We start from the raw sequence: 14459 nt of genomic DNA on the forward strand, positions 1-14459 counted from the left end.
TGTCTTCACACCATACTAAAAGGTCCTATAGTAATAGGCCATATCCAACATATTTTGTGTTACTTCTTGACTCTTTAGTATGCAAATAACAGTTGTTGAGTGATCTCCAGTAGAATGAGTTTGTCATTGGGATACCTAGGGAGCTTTTTAGGGTTGATAGTTTGTACCTGCTACACTCAATATGTAAATGTTCATAATTAGATGTAGTAGGCTCTAACCCCTTGATATCTTAGAAGATGCCTCTTCTATATTCCTTTTTGCATAATCCCCTTTTATGAACTAGATTATTGCAAATAAAAAAGCATCATTCACAATACTATATTCCTTGCTTTATTTTGAAAGCCTCTTCTTTAATAGCTGAGGATATACAATGTAGGGCCATGCATCTGCATCCTGCATGCTATCCTTCTTATAGAGCCCAGGATAATCTCTCTCTCTTGTAGCTAGAAAGTACACCAAGTATGATGTCACATAAAATCTTCTATTATTCTTCACCACCACCAGTTGCTCATTTAAGTTCTTATTGAGAATGGAGGCCCAATCAATTGTCATCTTTTTCATCTTGATAGTCTTGATAAAATTGACCATCCATATGCTCAAATATCGTGAAGTGGGAAAAAACATGACTCTACTCAAGAGAATGATTAAATATCCAATATATTCCTTCATTTAGCCCTATGTCATATCGAATTTACCTACTTTCCACCCTAGAGGAGTTTTCTCTATGAGGTATGATGACTATATGATCTTAGAAGCTTCATCAATATGTTCCCTATACCATCTCTTAGCTTGGTAATACGTCAACCTAATAAATTGATCCACCCTTGGAAGATGGAATACCTTCTTTATATTGTTGGATCAGAGATCCAGGATGATCTCTCTAATTATGCTCTTGACAACACTTTCTTTGAGAACATATCCTTTTGCTAGTATATCATTAGAGACCTTTCTTTTGGTTTGTTGCACAGTGTCAAGAATGCTCCCAAATTAGTGTGACCTAATTCGGTATCTCAGATCTTTGAATGATAATCCTAGAATCATGACTTTGTAGGAACACCTTGAAATTTAAATGCCATAGGCTTTGGTGCTATCTTTTCTACAAGGGAAGATGATGAAGATGCCATTGAATCTAAATAAGAAAAATGTCCATTAGTTTAGTGTTGAAGAAATCTCGATTAGTTCAAACCCTAGATTTACATGAACAAAACCCTAAACCATAATCTGCTCAAAAAACACTAGAAAACCTAGTATATACCCCAAAAATTCAAAAAAATGGCGCACTTGATAGGTGCACCTTTTTATAATAAAATTTCATCATATGGGGTGTGCATCAATGCACCTCATGGGGTGCACTAATGCGCACCTCATATTTAGACTTGGTCAAAGTTTAATTTTATAAGTGTGTGCAGTAGCACACCTAATTAGGTGTGCTACTGTGCACCATTATTATAGGTTAGTGCATTATCCTTTAAGGTTTTTAAGGTCTTTTGAAGTTTTTAAAGAGGCAAAAGGTGCGTAATAGTGCACCTTATAGGTTTTAAAACTTTTTTTATTGTTAAAGTGTTTTTGCGTAGGGTAAAAGTGGAGGAGACACACTTGAATAGGTGTGGTGGTGCACTCTATGCTATGTGAAGATGGAAAATGAAAGCAAGTGGAGAGTTGGGGGGGGGGGGTTCCCCAGGTTATATAGCTTGGGGTCCTAATTGTAGCTATAGGAGGTGCATAGCTACATAGCTGTGCTACTATGCACTTCCCATAATGCACCCTTTCCTTTTATACTTGGCACACTAATGCACCTAATGGGGTGCACTGGTGTGCCTCTCTTTTTGCAAAATAATGACTTGGCACTCTGAATTTTGACTTTCAGAAATTGAGTTTTCTAGTTGGGACCTAGTTTTGACCAAGGGCCTCAGACAAAACCTCAAAAAAGACTCAGACCCCAGAATAGGGTTTTTGAGAGCTGAAAAAATAAAGGGGTCTCCATTTCTAGTCAAAATGGGGCATGTGTTGTGAAACAAAAACAATTCCTTACATTTAAGATTGATCTTGTATAGAGATAGTTGGAAGAATTCTTAGTAGTAAAGGTATCTTATGATAAGTTTGCCAATACTTTAGACACAATAGAGATAGCATCCTATGCTTTATGTGCAATTTTAAGTGTGGGAGATACAATGAAAGAAAATGGGACATGGATTTTATCATGTTGAATAAATAATTTGATGATTGCATCTTATAGATCACAAGCCAACAACAACCTTTAAGGTAATGTAGTAAAATTTTGATACCTTTGTCATTGATGTCAAAGGGTAATAAGGAAGATTGTATGTGTATATATAAGTAAGGGAGAGATAAGGAAACATAAGTATGGGGGAGTAATGTAAAGTTAATATTATAATTAAATAGGGAGTTATAGTGTAATTAGGAGATATAAGGAAAGATGGTTAATATTTAATGATCCACAGTTTTGAAGTTTTTGAATTTTTGACATTTTGTCAAGGCTAATTTTGAGAAGGTTTTTTTTGGGACTTAACCAATTTTCCCTATGTTTCCATCAATGTCAAAGAGGGAGAATTTTTACAATTTTTAAAGGTTACACTATTTGATGTTGTCATTTATGGAAACATATCGGCTATGCAAAGAGGGAAGATCATGGAGATTTAGTTATGGTAGTTATACTTAGAAAATTACATCTAAGTATCATATAGTTTATTTGGTAGAACATATAGAGTTTTGGTTGGTGAGCTTCATAGGCATATAATGAAAACATGTAGAGTTAGGTATGGATACCTAACATTATGATGATGATGTATGCAATTTCTCAAGTCAGTACAAACAATACGATAAAGTTATGAACATATTACCAGTTACAACAACAGACATGCATAATAGAGTAAGATAGAGGAATGGATATTTTAGGTTAAGGAATTATTTTATTTACAAAAAAATTACTTAACTAATTAGGGACAACATTCTAGATGTTAACCATAAGTTAGTGAAAGTTAATTTTTTATTTTGATAATTGTATGAAGGTTGACTGGGCAAATAATTTGTAATTAGTAAGGTGTAAAGAAAGATTGCTAAATGCAAAGTTTTCTGCAAAGTTTTGAGTAAGTGACTATGGAACTATGCGATATTGATGTAATGATCTATGATGTAAATTCTAATGTATGATAAGAGGAATGTGAATTTTTTGATGAGTAATAAAGACAATATTAGACATGCAAGATATCAACAATAGTAAAGAGGTTTTTGTATCTATCTCTTTGTGTTGAAGGAACTATATTGTATATTGCATGTTTGGGTAGTGGGCTCATCTTGCATACATTTTGTATTTGTATATAAAAACTCCTAATAGGGTTGAGGCTTCTAACAAGGTCTAGTCCTCTAACAAGGACCAAGATAATATACAAATGTAATAGACTCCTAATAGGGTCAACATCTTTCACAAGATACTTTTGATTAGTGGATAATTTTGTGGTTAACATCCCCATTGGGGTTTTCCCTTGGGCAGGGTTTCCCTAGTTAACAAAATATGGTGTTACGAGTTCTCTTATTGCATGGTTATATTTAATGTTCAACATAGTTAGTTTTCTTTCATCTATTGAGCCAAGAATTCTTTGATCATGCATGTTGAACTATTCCTTTAGAAACACTATGTCTGAAAATAGTATCTCCCATGGTTGAGACTCCTTTGTCTTGAAAAAGGGTTGTGAAAAGTTCACCTATAAGTCTAGTGCTTTTATATTTAGAACTAAAAGATGATGAATCCCTCTCTACTACAGGTTGGGTACTAAGGGTTATTTTCAATTTTAACTCTTGGTCTCTAGGTAATGACTAGATTCTCCCTTTTTCTTAGACAAATTTATTCTACCAACTTGTGGTAAGTTGGTTTGTAGTGGGAACTTAGGATGTGCTTTTGTATAGCCCCTTGTATTCTTTCATTTTTCAACCATTTTTACTAGAATAAAATTTTAGCACTGGATAATGGAACCTTGAACGAGTCACCAACCACTAAGGGAAAATGACATTTTTGATGAAAAACATTGAGAATCTATAAAATCTAAACAACCCACAATAGGTATAAAAGTCAAATCTCATGAAATCATGACTACTTTCACTATTAACCTCATGAGATAAAATACTCCACACCTAAACATGAAAGAGACTTGAATATCAACCTCACAAATATCCTATACAATAGAGAAAGACAACTCTGTAACAATAAAAAAGATCACTCTGACAAACACATATTAAAAGATGGATGATACTCACGTAGTGTGTCCCTAGTAGAGTCAACATTTTTTTGACCCTTGATTTGACATGATTTCAAATACCTTTTGGGATGTGGAAAATACCTAGGAATCAACTACAAAACATGAAAAATATTTCTATCAAACCAATAGGACCAACTGACAAGATGTTTAGTCTTCTTCCCTTTGAATTCTACGGGATTTAGGTGCGTGTATCTTGGTATTTATTTCCACTTTCCTTCACAACACTTATTCAAATATTAAGCCCTTTATAACAAAAAATATCCTTTAAATCATCTAACTTAGAGACAATAAGAGGAATGTAAGACAACCAACCCTCCATATCATGAAGCTCCCCAAATCAAGTACATGATAACTATTCAGGTCTATAATATAACATGTAATAAAAGGCTTTGTTATATTTGAAATTTGTGCATTGTTGGATATATGTTGTGGACAATTCACTGATTCATTGCCTTATCTATCGAGTAATCACTCAACAATCTGATACAAAGAAAACATAGACCTATACTTTCACCTTTTGAATGTAATCAATACCAGATCAAGAATCATACTTATCAAAATCTATCCATGAAATCCTTCAATCCTCTCCTAACATATTAAGCATTTACTCAACCAACTTGATCAATAGAAAAGTATAATAAGAGATATAATTCTAAGTGAATTACCACTAAGATTCAACCTACATTGTTAATGTATCATATTTTATATATAATAAAAATGCAAGCCGTCACACAGTACTGGACCAACTCAGAAAATAAAGTTTTCTTTTTAGATTTCAAAGTTTGAATCCTTCTCTAGTCTTGGGAGCTCATTTATATAGTTGAGTTGCAAAAAGCTTTAGACTTGGAGAGAAAAGACACATGTCAACATTTCATTTGATAAAATATTCTAGTTTCAACAATACATGTAACTTACTAGAAGAAGTGTGAGTAGTTAATCTTTTACTAGCATGATAAGACATTTCTTGGTTTATGTAACTCTCTATTTCTTTACCCAAATTGCATATCGCTTTCAAAGAAGAATATCTTTATTTTTAACTATTACTCTAGTGGGGCCCCATCATTTGAATCATAGGTGAAATGTAACTTTTAACCCACTCCTCATATTCTTCATCAATTGGCCACTCATGTTTGAGGATATGATCTATCACCTATTTGTATGTATTATATTTCACCATGGCCTGTGTAACTTCCTTTTCAAAATTTTCATAGAATGCCTAGGAATTTACCAATTTTGAAATACAGTTTTGAAAAAGTGTCATGTTCATATGTTGAGATATGAGTTTTACCATGTCATTTTCCTTGGTAATAGCCTCATTTCTCCACTCAACAAATTCTTTTACACTTTTGTCTTCATTCAAAATTGGTGGTACCAACATCTCATTAAAATTCTCCAAGCTATCTTTTAACTCCATTTTATTTTCAATGTAATCAGGTAAAAATGAAAATTTCTAAAGTGACTTAATAATTTTACTTGTAGGAAGCATTTGGAGGAGCATTGGAGTTTGCTTACACACATAGTTCAATTTGCTTCATTTTCTCTACTCTACTGACCCATTTCTGATAGGTTGACTTTACAAAGGTCATGTCATCCTCCAACTTTCTACTACCAAATATAGCAACTCATATACTTGGTGGAGTCTAAATATCCTTGAATTAATCTTATCATACAAGTGCATTAGAGAAGTTCTAACAATAAGCTCTTTTCTATAATCAAAATATTTTTTTTCTATTTTTAAAACTTAACAGCAAATTAACTACTTCTTTGATCAAAGAATCAACATCTTTACCTCCATCTAGTGGAATTTTCTATAGAGGCATTATGGCACTAGTAGAAGTGAATGGAATTATACTCATTTGCTTTGAGGAACTTTCCCTCTCTTTATCTTGTGATTTAGCCACTTCTAGCTATGCTACCTTTTGCTCCAACAAACCCACTTGAGTTTGCAAGCTAGTATTCATTTTTTTATTAGTTTTCATGGGTAGAAAAAATATCATTAAATCTCTCTTGCAATTCTTCATACTTACTCTATTTTCCCTTGGCTATGCTATGCACATATGATGCATATTCACCTAGGAAACCTATTTCTTCAAAGATCTTGGGATCTTCAACTCTATATAAGACTATAATTCCTCTAACACCAACATTCTCATCAACAATTTATTTTCCCAAAGAAGATGTAGAGAATGAACTTGTGACTGAGGCATCAAAATCCTCACTATAATATGTCCGTCTAGCAGGTCTACCAACTTCTATAATATTTGATCTTTTTATCCTCATTTCTTACATAATTGAATCAAAATCTATGGCATCTGCTATGTTCAAGTTTGTGTGTAACATAACTTCTAACTTCTTTATAATTTTCCTCCCTCTTCAAGAATAAGTGCCTCAAATTTATTCATTAGTTCCATTTTGATTTCCTGTATAATTTTTTCAATATGAACCTCCACCTTTTTTTCTTTCTTCTCATCCATCTTTTGAAGGAATTCAGTTCTGTGATATCACTAGAGAAACTACTTAAAAGGTAATGACTTTATAAACTCATCATCCTCAAGAAATACTTTGCATGCCTCTATCCTTACATCCTTGTGGAAGAGTCCTTTTATTTCCTTTGTGTTAATATTGGAAACTAGTGCTCTAGGCACTTGGAGGAGATCCTCTATCAACAATTCTTCTGGTATGTAAATGTAATTTTTCTCTTAGTACTCCTTTACAAGAAGATTCTCCTATGATTGTTTCTCCATAGTACGGGTAGTCATTACATTGTAGTAGATTCCTTTCTCTTCAGTCACAAAGTCATGATGTCTACCTAATGGTGAACATGGGGTAGGTATTTTTTGAGCTATCATTTTGCATGATGTTAAATGACATGAATCCTTTTGAATCCCTCTCTTGAAAAGTTGATCAAGGACCAACTCCAAGGTTCCAAGTGGTTTTGCAACCTACTGGGTTTTCTCACTTGAAGATAAATGTGTATGTTCATGAGGAGGCCTTTGCTAGTTTGAATCAATCTTGGACAATCTATTGATGTTTTAAATGTAACCACAAAATAAGTATGTTTTTGTATTTTCTATTTTATGATGGGTGCACTTCATCAATGCAACTATATGAATTCCTATTTTAACCAAGTGTTTTAAAAGAAAATAAAAAAGATAGAGTAACAAGAGACAAAAGAAGGTAACTTGAAAGGAAAATTCCTAATAGACATAAAATAAGATAATAACAAATCTAGGAATTAAATTATCAAAAGGATCAGGTAGGAAACCAATGAATTTAGGAGCAATGCCTCCTCAACTCCACTGATGCAATCATAGATAGGAACTCAAAATCAACTAAAAGGTGTTTCACATTTCATGAAATTGTGAGGCCATGGAGAGTGTACTCATGCAAGAAAAGATGCTATATAATAAAAAAATGATCCTTTATCTAATTTGTCACAACAACATAATTTGTTAACACAAGGCAAACACCAAAACTAAAATATTGCACAATCATAATAACAAAATAAAACCATTGGCTTCATTATTATTCATGAACATGCATTCACAAAAATAATAGAATCTGGCAAGATTTACTACACTCAGAATGAGAGTACCAATAATATATATTATTGCATCAAAATAATGGCTTGGAGTGCATATTACATCCATGTTTTATATTAAATCATCTCCTCCTTTTGTGTTAGGAGTGAGAGCTCTTAAAATGCAAAATCATTCTAAAAAATAATAAAATAAATCTAATTATTTATAAATTGACTCTCTAAATGGTGATAAGTTGGTCTCCACCCTTGTTTATATCTATTAATGGGTACATGAGCCTTTACATGAGATAAAAGAATAAGAATAGAAGAAGAAGGAAGTTGTGAGATGATTTGGAAATCTCTAGAAGCTCTAAAATGAAAGCTTAGACTTCTCTAGGTGATTGGGACTTGAACTATCATCAAAATGTGTTTCTCATGCATGGAATGCTCTAAATTAGGAAATGGTAGTTAACTATTGGTGCACTTCTTCTTCTTCAAAACTATCAGTTCCACCTCTATGAAAAGTGTACTTGAGCACCTACGCACCTTGGTGATAGCTTCCAAAAATCCAAAAAATCTTCCAAGTGTCAAAAACTAAATTTCCATCATCTAGGTTTTCTTGCCTCTTAGACCAAAATGTTGTATGGATGTTTATTCTTGAACTTCTCTATCATCTCAGCCACTTGGCTAGCTTTTGGTAAATCTAAAGCCTCATACTTATTCTTCACTACTTGCTGGTAATTACTAACTTCTATCCTTGTATCTACAAAATCTTCAAGCTTGGTGTTTAACTCCAATAGTGCTTCCTCAATTTTGAATGCTTTTTTGATGTTAGCTTCTAATGAATCTTCTTCAAATGTCCCTCCAAACTTTTGGACTACTAATTGCACCCCAAAAATCTTGGTTTTAGGCTCATTCTCAAAGATCTTAAGACAAGCAACATTATAGTACCTATCCACTTCCAAAAAAATTTCTTGAGCCTTGTCTTTAATCTATTTGATCTCTTTGTGCAATCCCTCCATTACTTTATTACTTGATGATATTTTCTCAATCCAATCATCAAGCTTATCTAGCTCCTTAGCAGTGTATACCTCCATAAACATTCGATACCTCTAACCCTTTATTAAGCTTAATGCTTGTAAGTCATTAGTCTAGGTATGTACTTCATCCATCAACCCAAAATTTTGGTTCACTATAGAAACCAACTTGTTGATGATTGATTTGATGTTGTACAATAGGATCAAATTATCTCATATTATTTGCACTCTTTTCTCTTCAAAATTGTCATGACATTGCTGACATGCCTCCAAAAAAGGGTCAAATTGTGTTCATGGTTATTTTATTCCTCGTATCACTCCAAGAATGATCTCTAGATTCTCCAGGTCAATAAGGCCCACTAATTCATTTAGGTAGCCTCTTAGTAGCTCATTATGCTTGTGCAGTGTTATCAATTCAATCTCATCCTAATCCATGTGTTAAAACACCTCCTTCATACCTGTGGTGATCATCACTTTGGTCGTATCCATCATGGAATTTTCCAATATAACCTCCTTGATTTGGTAATCTTTTGGATCAGTTCTTTGGTGTTGGTATGAGGAGAAGGAATGGAAATATGTGCAAGAAGGTCCTAGTATTGGTTCTTCTTTATGAAGGCCAATATTCTTGCATCACCCTTAGGTGGCTTAGGCCTCTTCACTGCTTTAATCAATTCCTTCATTCCTTCCTTTTTTGTCAACTCCAGCTACCTTTTTATTGAAACATAGCCTCCCTATTTATCCATGCTGCTATGGTTCCCATGGGTGACATATACTTACTTAAAGAGGTTGGTTGTATAGTGGGATCCTTTCCCTTATCGCTTCTTTCTGGAGTCTTCTCATGTTGAGGAATATTTTTAGAAGGAATCTCTATACTCTGTTGGGCTAAGGATCTAACCTATGTATCTCAAGTTTTTTTTTGAGCTTCTTCTAGTATGTGTCCCTCTTGGGATACTTCATCAACACAAAGTTGTTGGAATTCTCCTTTCTTAGTTTCTTGATCTTCTGGTTGAGCTTCTTCTATTGGAGGAGGTGGAGCTATTGACCATTTATCTAGAATTGTGGTTATATCTTGTGGTGGTGGCAATGGAATTCCTATAGTTCATTGAGGTAAAGGAGGCAATTTATTCCAATCCTCTCCTAAAGGCCCACTTGTGGGAGTATCTCTGATCTTCTCCCACACCATCGCAATGCCCACTGGTATACAATTAAATTCCAAGAGGTTGAAGACATTAGTTGCTTCACTCTCCATCTTTGCTATCCACTTTTGATGTTCACTTTATAAAGTTGATACTTGGATAGGCTCTCTTGGAGTATATGGAGGTGTCTCCATAGATATTCTTCTCCTCTCTTCCTATGTGGCTTTGGTTGAGCGAGTTCTCTAGCTTAAGGGGACAAATTCTATTTGTTCCCCTTCTTTCTCATCCTTGGCTTCTAGGATGGCTTCTAGATTTTGTGGGGGTGGAGCATTCTTTTTCTTTAATATTCTCCTTGATGTGTCTATCGTAGTTTTGAGGTTTGGAGGTCCATGCATATCTCTCCAGTTACGCTCTTCATGACCTTTACCTTGGTCACATAGTGCTCTACTAGTATCATTATCAATTTTGAAGATTGAATTGATGTGGGGTAAGATGTTGTATTTACTAGCCCTGATCGGATCAATGTAGATACCATAGAAAAAATTTCCCTTGGTTATTGTAGATTATAAGGAAGGCATTCTAGTCATTGTATCCCATCTCTACTTCTCAAATTTCTACATGCCCATCCTAGAATTGTGACTTCTTTGGGGCTCCTTGGTACTTGAAAGAAATAGGTTTTGGTGTTAGCTTCTTCATTGTGGAAGATGATGAAGATTCCATTTGATCTACATGAAAGAGGCAAACATTAGTTAGAAGGAAAAAAATGAGACTCTATAGGACTCAAACTATCATAAAAATGAATAAAAAACTAGTCAAAATGCAAATTCTCTCCCTAGAAAGACCTGATGTGCAACTTAGCTCACCCGGCGCACCCTTATAGGTGCACTAGTGCACTTTAATAGCCCTAAAATGGATTATTTTTCATAGTTATGCACTTGTGCACCTTAGCAATGTGTGAAAATGTGCATGTGCACAACTATGCACATGCACATTGCCTTTGTGCAATGGGGGAGGGTCAAACCCTTAGTCACCTTAGTCTTGTGTGGAGGCGCACACATGCATACCTCATGGGGGTGTGTAATGCATATGCACACCTCTTAGGTGTTATAACCTTGTGTGTTATTGCAGGAGGACCAGACAAGCACACTAACAGAGGGAGATAGGGTGTGGTTCAGCAAAGGAGTGAGAACAAAGTGAGAGATAGGGGAGGGGGTAATAGGTCTTTTATAGGCCCTATGTGCCAAGTGCACACCCCTATAGGTGCACACCTATGAATGCACACATCATTCAAGGGTGCACACATGTGAATGTGCACACTTGAAGCATTAAAGAGCCCAAACATTGATTGTTTCCTCTCTCTTGGTGCCTAAACCTTCCTAGTCAAAAATTGGGGCTTCAAAAAAACCCAGGGGAGGGTCCAAAATGACCAAGGCTCTAGACTAGGAGTCTGACAGGGGAATTTTAAAACTATTGGGTTCCCATTTTCTATGTGAAAATAGGGTGTGTATTGTGAAACCACAAAAAATAGCCCCAACAAAAGGAAAAAATGAAAAATAGGGCATGCATTGTGAAACCACAAAAAATAATTTCAAAATTTCAAATCTTCAAGCTCAATGTGTGCTCAGTGTATCAATTTCCTTTGATGTCTTAAGGTGTAGTCTATCATGAGTATCTAGCAACTTGGAGAGAATATTTGGCTCCTCTGGTACATTCATCAAGAATCCTCATAAAACTTGTTTGTCAATCACTGTCTAACCACATGAGAGAATTTGTTTTGAGGGCTCTTGGTGAGTTATCAATTCTTTCCTTTTGAGTTTTTTGGTATTCCCTTTTGATTTTCTTTGTGGAGCTCATGTGTTTCCATTTGATTTTTCCTTAAAAGCATTTTGTATAGAATATGATAGAAATTTTGGAGTACATATCTCTTTATATGATTACCTTGTAAAATCACTTGGAATCTTTTAGGTTTGACACCTATTGTAATTTCTTTTCTTTCTTTTCTACCCTGACCACGCTCAAACTATGTGGCCAAGGTATTGGCGTTGTTTTCTAGATTTTTTCTTCAGTTTGATAACTCTTGTATTCATCTTGTAATGAACTTTTGGAAAACTCTCACACCAAATAGTGATCTTAGAGGTTTGTTAACGAGACCCTTTATCTAAATTCAAAAGTTTTGAATTATCCCTTTCTACTGTCAACCTAGATTCAAAACTCATCAAGATAATCAATTCTTAAATGTGTAAAGTGTTGAGAGCTATCAATCTATAATTCTAATTTTAAGACTGGAAATCCTCTATAATGACAAGCAAGATCTATTTTTAGTTGGTTCAAGAAACAAAATCATCTAAAGGTTTCGCAAAGAAATACCACTTCCCTAAAGTCAAAACCAAATTGAGTGATCTATTGAATGCATCAAGAAAGAGTCTTGATTACACCTAACCCCCAGACTAACAAAAGAAGATAGATACAACTTTAAAGAAAACACACAATTGAAAGTAAACACACTTGCAAAAAGTAGTTTTTCTTTTTCTTTTTAGGCCTCAAAATAAGGTTGTAGAAACTAGTCATTGACTAGAAATGGGACCAGGGTTCACTTTAGTTGTGAATATTCACAAAATGGTGATTATTTCCCAACAACCAACATCAATTTGGTAAACAAATTACACATATGTGAGTTGGAGCATTGTCCCAAGTTTACCAAATATAAGTCAAACCCTAGGGCCCATCACTAGAGGATTTAGGCCATTAGATCACATTTTAAAATGAAATTATCCAATCAAAAATATTTTTGGCACACAAAAAATTAAATACATTCACCTATGTTTTCCCAAGTAGATCTTTTTGGACAACCTCAATTCACCCTTGGTTTTAAAAAATGTTTTAGGAGAGGGATGAAATTTTCTCCCTAAATATATGGATGTGTATCTAGACAGATTTGATTTTTCCATATATATTATGCATGGTTGTATAATGGATGAACAATATTCACTTTTGAGATTCTAGAATACAGTTTTTTCTTATGCGGGTTTCACCCCATATTTGGTCTTGCAGATTTTGTCAAAAAAGAGTGCTATAAATACATTCATGGATCACTAGGTAGTTTCAATTTTTCATACTACTAAGATCATTGACGGGCAATTTGCAAGTGCGAAGACTATATTTTGGCCAAAGGTTGTTTTATTGTTAGATTGTTAGTGGTCAGTTATCAACTAGGACCAGTGACCAATACCATTGACTCATGCAATAACCAAGGAGACCTAGGACATCTATATTTTAAAATGTATATTGTACAACCAATGAATACTATTTAGATAAATATATGTAATAGACTATAGTTGATTATCACTTTTTTAATAACTTGAATTTTATGGCATCCTATATTTCTTCAAAGATGTCGAACGTGAACAAGGGTAAGAGTCCAACATGTGGTGGAACTCAAGAAAGGATAGCCAAGTGCACTTGAACCTCTACATCATATTTTAAAAAGGTGGAAAAAATCAAGAAGCTACATCATCACAAGTGCATTTACAAGATTCCCAACCACTGCCAGTACCAGCTCCACTGGCACATATTGAAGAAGTTGGTGAACCTAATATATTTGATCATGATGAACTTGAAGGAGATCTTCAAGTAAATACCCAAAGTAGCCAAGATCTATAGGTCAATAACCATAGTAGCTAGAATAATATAATAGACTTGGATGATAATTCCAAAGATGCTGATGGTGCACGAATAGAAAAGGAAAAAAGGAAATATAATGCAAAAATTGGTGCAAGATCCAAAAAAGATTAGCATTGGGGTATATCAATTAAAAATTTTCAAATATAATGGGCCTCAAAGTATCCATTCATTAAACCTATATGCATTACAAAAGAAGGTGAGCCTCTAGTAGAATGTAGATGTACGATATGCACAAGGATAAATAAAAAGGAAAAGAGGCTACAACTAAAAATTGACACCATAGAAAAGCATATGGGTAAAGTTTATGAGAAGAAAATCATAAATGGATTGGAAAAATTAGTTACAAGATGGCAAACCAAGGAAGAATGTCATGTTAAGAATGAAAAAATCTTAGAATTTTTGGAGAATATACAAATGAAGCCTATTGAATTAAAGGGCTCCATGGAATCTCTTATTGGAAAAGCAATGGAAGTTCAAGAAATGGGTAAAGTTCTCTAGATAAGTGTTGTCTTATATATTTTAAGCAAAGGGCATGCCATGATAGACTACCCATCATTGAGTAGTTTATTACACTTCACAAAAGTTTGTTATTATGAGAGGAGACACTAGTCAGTAAACAACTGATGGGAATGGGAAAGTTGTCTTCTTGAGGTTGAAAAGGAAATATTGAAGAAAAAATTAAAGAGTCAAATTTCATTGCATTATCTTTAGATGAGGTGACAACAATAGACAATACTTCCTAGGTATGCATGCATTTCTATACTGTACGCAATTTTTTCCACTAATCCAATCTATTAATGATTATTAAAAT

Source organism: Cupressus sempervirens, chromosome 3 (genome assembly GCF_028749045.1).
Source record: "Cupressus sempervirens isolate cs-2001-9-10 chromosome 3, ASM2874904v1, whole genome shotgun sequence".
Lineage (NCBI taxonomy): Eukaryota > Viridiplantae > Streptophyta > Pinopsida > Cupressales > Cupressaceae > Cupressus > Cupressus sempervirens.